Source organism: Macaca nemestrina, chromosome 9, assembly GCF_043159975.1.
Source record: "Macaca nemestrina isolate mMacNem1 chromosome 9, mMacNem.hap1, whole genome shotgun sequence".
Classification (NCBI taxonomy): domain Eukaryota; kingdom Metazoa; phylum Chordata; class Mammalia; order Primates; family Cercopithecidae; genus Macaca; species Macaca nemestrina.
The window spans coordinates 130332645-130344280 of record NC_092133.1 but is presented as its reverse complement, the minus strand read 5'-3'; the positions used below and the strand labels follow the sequence as shown (position 1 = coordinate 130344280).

Here is an 11636-nt window from a genome sequence, read left to right as displayed (position 1 = left end):
CCTCAAAACCAGAGTAGATAATCAAATAACCTTTTTATTTATTTATTTGTTTTTGAGATGGAGTCTTGCTCTGTTACCCAGCCTGGAATGCAATGGCATGATCTCGACTCACCGCAACCTCTGCCTCCCGGGTTCAAGTGATTCTCCTGCCTCAGCCTCCAGAGTAACTTGGACTACAGGCATGTGCCACCACCACGCCCAGCTAATTTTGTATTTTTAGTAAAGACTGAGTTTCTCCATGTTGGTCAGGCCGGTCTTGAACTCCCAACCTCAGGTGATCTGCCCGCCTCGGCCTCCCAAAGTGCTGGGATTACAGGTTCAAATGATCCTTTATGTGTCTCATATCTTCAATTTTCAGTCTTTGGTTAATCATGTCAAGGAAGGTTTGGGATAAAGATCAAATGAACAATTCTAGAGAAAAGAGAGACACATTTTGTCAATAGGATTTCATTTTGTTCTTTTTCCTGATGTGTATAGCATGCTGGTACTTTGGTTCATTTTCTTATGGCTAATTTAACTCTAGTGGAGGTTGCCAAACTGATAACTCAGGAGACTGAAGTCTATTATACACTTTCCTGACTTTGCACTTCAGTCTCATCCTAAAGGAGTCTGTGTGAGAACCGTCAAGGCAGGAGGAGCTCTGTGATTCCATTCTGTTTTATTTTTGAGAGCAAATCATATTATACTAATTAGTATTTTTATTTTTATTTTTTGAGACAGGGTCTTGCTATATTGCCCAGGCTGGTGTGCAGTGGCGTGATCTCTGCAACCTCTGCCTCCCAGGCTCGGGTGATCCTCCTGTCTCAGCCTCCAGAGCAGCTGGCACTACACGCGTGCACCACTATACCTGGCTAATTTTTGTGTTTTTAGTAGAGATGGGGTTTCACCATGTTGGCCGGGCTGGTCTCGAACTCCTGACCTCAAGCTATCCGCCCGACTTGGCCTCCCAAAGTGCTAGGATTACAGGTGTGAGCCACCACGCCCAGCCGCTAATTAGTATTTTTAAATGTTAGCAATTTGGAGGTTGCATTCATTAATTCACTCTCAATGCCTACTTATGCCCACAGCACTTTGTTCTAGGTTCCAGCCCCTGTAGGAAATGAGGGTATTTAAGAGACCACTTTGGCATTCAGTGAGTACACAGGTTAGCAGGCTGTTAAGATGAGAAGGACCTGCTGTGTTTCACATCAGACACCACATCAGAAACACTAAAAGCAACACGGAATGGAATTCAGACAGGTCAGTGTTTGAGGGTGGGGAGAGGGGACACGCAGGAAGAGGTTGCCAGGTCGGGTGAGTCTAGGTTTATTTTCCTCGATGACGTTTAACAGACTTGCTTTAACTCCGCAGTCATATTTCAGCAGAATAGCATTCTTTTCAAACAGAGAGTTGAAGATGCGAAATAATTTTTGGAATTCTTCAGTGAAAACAGAAGCTGGCTAGTCCCTCACATGCTCCTGCCTGAACCTTCACCCTGAAGCCCCACCCTGCCCCACTTCTCTGAACACACCCGAAATGCCTCTCCTTGCTTCTCTGCTCTGATCTCTGAGATGCTCCGAGTTCACTCAGGCTCCATCTCATCATTGACCCAAACTCCCCGTTGGGGGCCGCATACTATTCAGGCAATGGGGAATGACTGTGCGCTTCCTTGCACCATGGTGACCGCTGTTGAACTGAACAAGCGCACTCCTTAGTCTGGACTCACTGCGGACACCAAACAGTGTCTCATTCTCACTGTGTCACCCAGGCTGGAGTGCGGTGGCACAATCTCAGCTCCCTGCAACCTCCACCTCGCAGGTTCAAGTGATTCTCCTGCCTCAGCCTCCGGAGTAGCTGGAACTACAAGCACGCACCACCACGCCCAGCTAATTTTTGTATTGTTAATAGAGATGGGGTGTCACCATGTTGACCAGGCTGGTCTTGAACTCCTGACCTTAAGTGATCCACCCGCCTCAGCCTCCCAAAGTGCTGGGATTACAGATGTGAGCCACCGTGCCTGGCGAATGTTTTAAAATCGGAAGGAAATCTACATTGCCAAATTGAGAAAACTTAAAGACCAAAGATACTACAATAAAGCAAACTACACTGGCCAGAAAAATTTAAAGAGTGATGGCGGTAGGCATCACAAAAGTGCTCAAAAGCTCATGGTTTTTTTTTTTCCTGAAATATCTAATACAGACTGAGTAGAAAAGTGGACATTCAAAGTGATAAATACAGTCTAATGTGGCTAACTCACTTTCTTATCTTCAATCCTGATCATTCTTAGAAAAAAAAGAGAAAAGGACTCTCACCCCAATTCTCAGCAGATATTGAAACTACAGCAGTGTAACTTCATGTGACTAAATCATTATTTAAAAGCTAAATGGGGCTGAGCAAGGTAGCTCACTCCTTTAATCCCAACAGTTTGGGATGCCCGGGTGGGTGGATCATCTGAGGGCAAGAGTTCGAGACCAACCTGGCTAACATGGTGAAGTCTCATCTCTACTAAAAATACAAAAATTAGCCAGGCATGGTGGCATGTGCCTGTAATCCCAGCTATTCAGGAGGCTAAGGCAGGAGAAATCACTTTAACAGGGGAGGCGGAGGTTACCACAAGCCAAGATCGTGCCACTGTACTCCAGCCTGGGCAACAGAGCAAGACTTCATTTCAAAAAATAATTAATAAAATAAAACATTCCTGCAAGTGTTTTGCTTTGAAATTCCCAACGCCTTTTCCAGGAAATGAGAAGAGACTTTGAACTCATCTGTACGAGTAATGCTGACAAGTAAATTTTCGCAGGGCTACAACCTCATCTATTCTTTAAGGACAAGCTAACTTGGTCTCCAGTAGTACACCAATAAAACACTTGCAGCTACCTAAGCATCTTCATGCTTCAGACTGCCTCTGTCTGACTTACTGTACTTAGAGGCTGACTTTTAAATAATCTGATGTTTTAGGTATATTTTTATGGGCAACTGAAGAGGCACCATAAACCTGAGAATTCTCATTTTAAGCATTAGGTATTCCTGGTTGATATTCTTTCACCAAATGTCATAAATTAGGGTTACCAGATCTGGGCAGAGGAAGGGGAGAATCAAACAGGAACACCCAGTTAAATTTGAATTCCACACAATGAATACTTTTTAAAAAAGTGTAAGTATGTCTCATGCAACATTTGGTTCATGCTTTATACTAATAAATTATGCATTCAAATTGAACTAGGTGTCTTGGATTTTATTTGACAACCCTATCGTAAATGGGAATTTCTACTCCTGCAGCTTGCTCACCCTTCATTTCCCAGAACTTCACCCAGGGCTCATAGTTCAGAGTGGGATGGCGTTGGGGAATAGAAGAGAGGATACTTGACATTCATTGCCAGGTCCTTGGCAATTTCCAGGCCTATGAAATTGTTGCTGAGATGTCAGGTCCAACGAGGGGGACCCCAGGAATGAGGTAGCCCCAGTGATGAGATAGCTCTGAAATGGACGAGATACCCATCCATTTAAATCAATACCAGTTTATCCAGATCTGCAGCAATATGTATCAGTGAATAGCTGGTCCCTCAGCTGTTCATCTGGAGTCAGGCCATGGTGTATTTTTTTTTCTTGCTTTGTTGCCCAGGCTAGAGTGCAGTGGTGCCATCATGGCTCACTGCAACCTCCGCCTCCCGGGTTCAAATGATTCTCCTGCCTCAGCCTCCCGAGTAACTGGCACTACAAGTGCACACCACCAAGCCCAGCTAATTTTTATATTTTTATACTTTTAGTAGAGATGGAGTTTCACCATGTTGGTAAGGCTGATCTTGAACTCCTGATGTCAAGTGATCTGCCTGCCTCAGCCTCGCAAAGTGCTGGAATTATATGCGTGAGTCACCACACTGGGCCTAAACCATGGTTTATTTTATGATACCCTAACTATAGAGATATAGATGAGGTTACCCATAATCCTACTACTATTTAGGGAAATATAATTCCGTGTGTAAGATGTTGTTATGACAACATATACATATGTATATGTATATGTGCCTAAGGGATTCCAGGTTCTCCCACTCGTTGCCTTGAAAAAGAGAATTCTGTTGTCACCCATGCTGTGTTCCTGGGTCCAGAATTGTACAGGACTGGGTTAATGAAAGAAGGAGGGAATTAAATGAAGTCAAGGCCAGTTGAGTTGATACAGAAAAGGCAGCAAGCTAGTCATCCAGGAGAAAAGAACAGATTCAGAAGATGAGATGGGTAGCACAGAAAGAAGGACACGGTGGGGTGTATGGGGGAAGGGGCGTGGGCGGGAGAGGGGTAGAGAGAGGGATTATGGAAGAATAGGAAGAGAAAGAAGGGGATGTCCTGCTGGGCTCTGTGCCACATCAGAGAGAAGGCAAAGGTGAAATCAGCTTTTCAAGAACTTCTGCTGTGGGTTGGAAGATTCATCTCCGTTTTGACATTCTTTTCAGAGACTGTGTTTATATTTATTTCAATAACATTTTTTTCTTTTTGCTATCACATTGATGTTTCCTCTGAATATGAATGACGCTGAGCTGCTCTTACATGCAACCCCCTTCAAGCCCTTGACTTAAAGTGAGGGAGGAGGAAAACAGGGCAGCAAGGGTTTATTAAAGTCGAACCAAACCAATGTTGAGCAGTGAAACTGTAAAAGTAGTGCCTTATTTATTTCATCATTCGAACATTCCCGAGGAAGAGCTAAAGTGGGTGATATGGTTTGGCTATGTTCCCCCCACCAAATCTCAAGATATTACAATCTTTAATTGTAATATCCCCATGTGTCAAGGGCAAGGCCAGGTGGAGATAATTGAACCATGGGGCAGTTTCCTCCAGACTGTTCTGGTGATAGTGAATAAGTCTCAGGAGATCCGATGGTTTTATAAATGGGAGTTCCCCTGTACACGCTGTCTTGCCTGCGGCCATGTAAAACATGCCTTTGCTTCTCTTTTGCCTTGCACCATGACTGTGAGGCCTCCCCAGCCATGTGGAACTGTGAGTCCATTAAACCTCTTTCCTTTATAAATTACCAAGTCTCGGATATGTTTTTATCAGCAGCATGAGAATGGACTAATACAGTAGGTATTCCCAACAGGAACATTAACAAAGAAATTGATGTTATTTATTCGTGCTTTTATGATGTTATGGACTTTCTCTTCATCTCTTTTCCTCCCTTTCTCTTCATAAAGTTAAATGCATGTGTGATATGATATGTGATCATGAGATGAATAAACTTATGTTTTTGTCATGCAACGTAGAATTTGCACTCCAAATTAGTGGGGTTTTTATTTCTTCTAAAGGTGTGTCACCATGGATGCTGAAGTCTTTGTATCAACACCTCATTGCATTACATGGCATTTGAGCACTGCATTGTTAAAAAACAATGCAATCTCCTGTTTTGGAATCACCTTCAGAGTCTATGTAAAATTATTTTTATTATTCTTAGTAATGGAAAAACATTCGTCCTTAATGATGCATTTGATTTTTGGAAACAGCCAAAGATAATTTGGAATATAGTCTGATAGATAAAATACATGATCATAATAGATAATATTTTAGGATAAAAACAAAATAGGAAAGCTAATGAAACTTTCTTATGGTTTATAAACTGAAAATAATTATAAAAATAAGACATTCTAAGTTATTTTTGGGCAATGGACTGAGTTGCACAGACTCTTAAATAATTATTTTGAAATAGTCGCTTGTTTGGAACTGTGTTTTTTCTTTGGTTTACTCTTTCATTAGTTCAACAAACATGCCTTGAGGACCTACTAACTCTTAGACACTGGCTCTGAGAATACCAAGATAAAAAGACTTAGTTCTTGTCTTCAGAAAACTTCTAATTCCACTGAAAAATAGATATACAAATGTATGATTATAGTGTACATGTCTTATCTGAAAACCTTTGGTAGGTTTTGGAATCCAGAATTGTTCACATCTTAAGGTAAGATCATGGTATTCTAGTTACTATGACTGCATAACGATTACCCCAAAACTTAGTGGGTTTTAATAAAACAACAAAAACATTCACTTTTCTCATGAATCTGCATTTTGGGCAGGTCTTGGTGGCACCAGCTTTTCTTTGCTCCATTTGGCCAACAGGTGGGATGCTTGTATGCCCAGGGCAGGGGTCACATTAAGGTTTGTTTGCTGGCATGTCCAGTGGTTGGTGTTGGCTGGTGGTTGAAACCTTAGCAGAGACTGTGGGTCAGAACACCTCCACGTGACCTCACCGTGTGGCCTGGGACATGGTGACCAGGTTTCAAGGGCAGGAAGTTCAAGAGAAAAAGGAAGACAGGCAGAAGCCATATGACCTTCGAAGATCTGGCATTGGAAGTCAAGCAGTGTCTATTCCACTGCTTTTTATTCATCAAGGCAGGCATAAAATCCCATTTTCAACGGGAAGAAGAAACAGGCCTCACGTCTTGATGAGAAGTGAACGTTTTGGAAGAATTTGTGGGATGAGAAGTATTGCAGTGGCCATTTTTGGAGTGGGGCCACAGATACACAAACTCTACGTGTACAAGCTTGTGCATCTGTAGCCCCAGTCCAAAAATGAGCTACGTAATACCATTTGTGGGGCCCGAGGCTCCACTCTGTAATGGAACCCATTAATATATCTGCAACAGAATTAACCAATATTCACACAAAGTAGAAGCCATTGAGATTATAAACGTACATATAAATAGTTCAATTCAGGTTTTGCCAGCAAATGAGTTACTCAAAAAATATTTTAGTATTCCCTGGGAAGAGCTAAAAGAGCAATTCCCAACAGCAACATTAAAAAGTAAATTGACATTATCTATCTATGCCTTGATGACATTATGGATTTTCTCTTTATCTCTTTTCCTCCCCTTCTCTTCATAGAGTTAAATATGTGTGCAATATGATGTGTGGCCATCAGATGAATAAACTTATATTTTTGTCATGCAAAAGATACCCAGAGATTTTCCGGATTTCAGAATTTCTCATAAGTGATTTTTGAACTGTTATATAATCCATGCTGATGAAGGCTGTTGGTATCCACAATGTATCTGGAAGAAGAGACTGTAGAAGGACTGGGGAGTAAGAAAACTTCAAAAAAGAGGTAGAAGGGATTAGGAGGGAAGTTCCACCCCAGAGAAACAGTATGTGCAAAAGAATGGAGGTCTGAGAGAGCGTGGAGTGTCTAGAGAAAAGCAAGATTTTCGGAATGGCTGGAATAATACTTAAGAGAGTGTCAGGGGTCAAACCAGGAAGGGTCTTGGATGCCATATTAAGGAATTTAGAATTTATCCTACAGAAGTAAAATTAGAGTTCCATTAGGCATTTTAAGCACAATAAGGATGTGATCATATTTGTCCTTCAGAGAGATTATTTTGGTGGCAGATAGATGGCAGACTAAGGGGAATGAGAATGGGATTCACTCTTTAGTAGGCAGCTAGAATGGATGATCACCAGAAATTAGAGCTACCATTTTGTTTTGCACTGTAGGTCAGAGTGAATAAAAAAAAAAGCATGATGTGCTGGGCGTGGTGGCTCACGCCTGTAATCTTAGCACTTTGGGAGGCCGAGGTGGATGGATCACAAGGTCAGGAGTTCGAGACCAGCCTGGCCAATATGGTGAAACCCTGTCTCTATTAAAAATATGAAAATTAGCAGGGCGTGGTGGCAGGCGCCTGTAGTTCCAGCTACTCAGAAGGCTGAGGCAGGAGAATGTGAACCCGGGAGGCAGAGGTTGCAGTGAGCTAAGATCGTGCCACTGCACTCCAGCCTGGGTGACAGAGCAAGACTCCATCTCAAAAAACAGAAACAAAACAAAAAGCATGATGTGAAGGCAAGTTGTCGACTTGTCTCTTCTTTAATTTTTTAATCCATGTGGTACATCTTCTTTACAATGTAAAAATAGCACAAGGCATAGAATAACAATGTACCCTGTACCACACCTCCTCACTCCTATTCTGGTTTCCTGAAGGCTACCGGTTTCACCCCTTTAAACCATTCCTTCTGGGATTTACCTCCTTGATCAAAATGAGCCATGTCTGTTACATGTAACAGAAAAAGCAACTGAAAATGACTTAAATAATATTTATTCTCACACAACAAGAAATCTAGGTTGGATAGGTTTCAGCCACTGTGTTTGCCTCCATCTCAGCTAGCTCCTTTCATCATCACAAGATTCATGCTTTTGTTCCAAGAGTCATGCAAAAATAAACAACAACAACGAATTCAGTGGAAGAAGAAGAGGGACTGTTCTTGTGAGTCTTTTTGTATTGTTCAGTTTATTAGCAACTAAGTCTTTTCCAGAATCTCTCCAGCTCCCTTCCCTTCATGTTCCTTTGGCTAATTTGGGTCCCATGCCTTGTGTTGTGAGTTCAGTATCGACACTACCCCTTCTAAGTTGTCCTCTGCTTTGAAGAAGAGAAGCCTGGAACTATGTTTGCCATAATCCCCTTTGTCATATGGTTCCAGGGTGGAATGTAACAACGAGAGGCACCCTTGAGCCATAGTGATGAAGAGATCATTCTCTAGAGTCAGTTGCGGTCAGAGGTATGAATGGGTGTGATATTGCTAAAAACGTCAAGGTGAGTTCTAAGAACCACTTGCTTTGAGTGCTTCAGGTTGAGAAAGTCAGTGGTAGTGTATTAGTCCGTTCTTGCTATAAAGAACTACCTGAGACTGGGTAATTTATTTTTTTAAAAAAGAGGTTTAATTGGCTCAGAGTTCCACAGGCTATACAGGAAGCTTGGCTGGGGAGGCCTCAGGAGACTTACAATCACGGTGGAAGGGGAAACAGGCACATCTTACATGTCTGGGACAGGAGGAAGAGAGCAAGGGAGAAGTGCTACACACTTTTAAACAACCAGATCTCGTGAGAACTCACTATCATGAGAACAGCAAGGGAAATGTCTGCCCCCATGATCCAGTTACCTCCCACCAGGCCCATTCTCCAACATGGGGATTACAATTGAACATGAAATTTGGGTGGAGAAGCAAATCCAAACCATATCAGGTAGCTTCTGTTACCAATGCTCCCTTAGGTTTTTTTTCAGGGGGAACTATGAGGGGTAAACCACAAATTCCCTATAGTAAAACCCTTAATATCTAGGCTACATAGAGTAGCTTCTGGTTTCCTGATTGATATATGAACCTTCCTAAACATGACTGATGCAAGGGCAATAAATTATAACAACTGACAGCCTAATCACGACCTACCCCCGAAGATATGTGGGAAGATTAACATTTGAGTGAAAACTGATGTTCTAACACAAAGAAAAATTGGGTAGGGGACATGATTCCAGTATGAAGCAAAATATAAGATCAGGAATTTGGCTTCTGGTAATAATTATGTAACTTGGCGGGACTAACCTTCCCACAGATGACAATGATAAAGTCTGGATGAAAGTATTAAAAATCACCTATTGGAAGATACCAGACAGAGACTGAAAGCAGGCAAAAATTGGAGAAAAGTCTACCTTAAAAGGTTGGAACTATATCAGTGTGATTTTTGAGTTTGCAGTGTTTGCCCTAAGATGTTCACTAATCCAGTAGGTGGCTCAGTATGAAGAAAGTTGCAGCCTTACTGGACTGTGGTGTCAGAGTACAGTGTTCAGGATTGAAAAGGAGCTAGGAAGCTGGGGATAAGTCTAAAAGGGAGGGCTGCATAGAGGCAACAAGCCCCAAAATCTGCATATACTTTGCTCAGATTCTTGTCTGAAAACTGAAATACGCAAATTAAAGTTAATTCTCTACTGGAACAGAAATCAACGCTCTTCTTAGCAATGTAACAGAATCCAGAGTCTCTACACTGTATCATTCATTATGTCTAGTATAAGTTAAGAAATGACTAAACACATGAGTAACAAGAAAATATGATACATACCCAAAAGAAGAAAAAAAAAACCCCAGTCAATGAGAACCAAACCTTAGGTGGTACTTAGCAGACAAGAATTTTAAGGCAGCTATTATAAGACTGTTCAAGGACTTACAGGAAAATATGTATAATGAATGAACAGATGGAGAATCTTAGCAACAAAATGGAAACAATGAAAAAACTCAAACGAAAAATTTAGATGAAAAATACAGTAAATAAAATGAAAAATTTACTAGATATATTTAATGGCAGATTGGAGGTGGCACAATAGTCAGTGAATTTGAAAATAATGGAAATTATCCAAATTCAAGAAAAGAGGAGGAAAAGATAGAAGATACATGAATAGATACTTGGGGACTATAATATAATACCAAGCCGTCGAACACATGAAACTGGACTTCTAGAATTAGAGAAGAGGGAGAGAAGAGGGAAGAAAAACAATTTTGAAGAAATAATGGCCAAAGCCTCCCAAATTTAGTAAAAACATAAACTTATGGATCCAAAAGGTTAGTTAACCACAGCAGAAGAAATGCAAGGAAAACTATACTAAGGACGTTGCAGGGGCCTTTGAAAACAGTATGCTGAGAATAGATAGGGCTCAAGGACAGTATCTCCAATTGAACTTTTAATGAACTCCCGTAGGCGCCAAGAAGGCAGGCAGATAAGGAAGAGCATAGAAACAAGGAACTGAGTAGAAGGTTACATCTGGGAAAAGAAAGTTTGTTTTGCATTGCATTCTTTCTGCTGACGTGGGGTTTATGGGGTATAAATAAAGTGAGGCGGAGGCTCTGAGCGTGGCCGCCATGTTCTCTGTGTGTCTTTGTCTTTTGTGTGTTCTTTCATTCTCCACCACCCCCGGCACGGACCCCAACAGGACGTGGCAGACTGCTGAATTCCAAAGACAGAAATAAAGGAGCCAAGAAAAAAAAAAAAAAAAAACCTCTAAACACTACATAAGGAGAAACAACAACACAAATGACGGCAGACTTCTCATCAGAAACAATGGGGCCAGAAGACTATGATGCACACCCAGGAAACCTTCAGTGAAAAACTTGTTGCCCCAACTGTGAAGAGTGGTGTTAGTAGATAACTTTCATTTGTTTGCTTCTTTAAGAATTGCCTCAGTTGTCGAGAATGGCCTCACTCTAGGTCATACCCCTTCCTGAGGTGCCTACAGTCAGGGATCAGTCAATTGAGCCTGACCATCTTGGTCCAAGGCAAGACGTATCCGAAGGGCCCTTCTTGCTCCAGATCTTCCCAGGTGGTCAGCTCAGACCAGATCTTCCCAGGTGGTCAGCTCAGACCAGATCTTCCCAGGTGGTCAGCTCAGACTGTTACAGGGCATGCATCACAGATGAACTTTTCCTTCTGACTACTCTTACTTTCTTCTTTTTCCCACAGGTTTTGATGCCAAGGAAATTCCCTCGTAAACATCTATTGGATAAACTCCATCTTGGAGTCTGTCTCCTAGGGAACTGAACCCATGACAACAATTGTATGACATCTTTAAGTACTAAAACCTAAATGCCAACCGAGAATTCTGTATGCAGCAAGATTTTCTTGCAAAAAGGAAAGCAAAATAAAGATATTTTCAGATAAAAGCTGAGAACATGTGTCACCAGCAGACTTGTGCTATAGGAAATGCTAAAGGGAATTTTTCAAGCTGGAAGGGAACAACACTAGATGGTAACTTGGATCCAGTGAAAATAATAAGGACACAGAAAATGGTATTTGGGTAAATATAAGAGGATATATATTTTGATTTTCTGAATTTCTTTAAAAAATCATGGGATTGTTTAATGGAAAATTG

General features: G+C 41.5%; 1 long non-coding RNA gene across 1 annotated transcript; it reads left to right on the top strand.

Moving 5' to 3' along the window:
- Window positions 1-8433: 8433 nt before the first annotated feature.
- LOC105490627 (uncharacterized) lies at window positions 8434-11435 on the top strand. The gene is made up of 2 exons (XR_011607515.1): window positions 8434-8537; window positions 11228-11435. It is a non-coding gene; the product is annotated as an uncharacterized lncRNA (long non-coding RNA).
- Window positions 11436-11636: the final 201 nt, after the last annotated feature.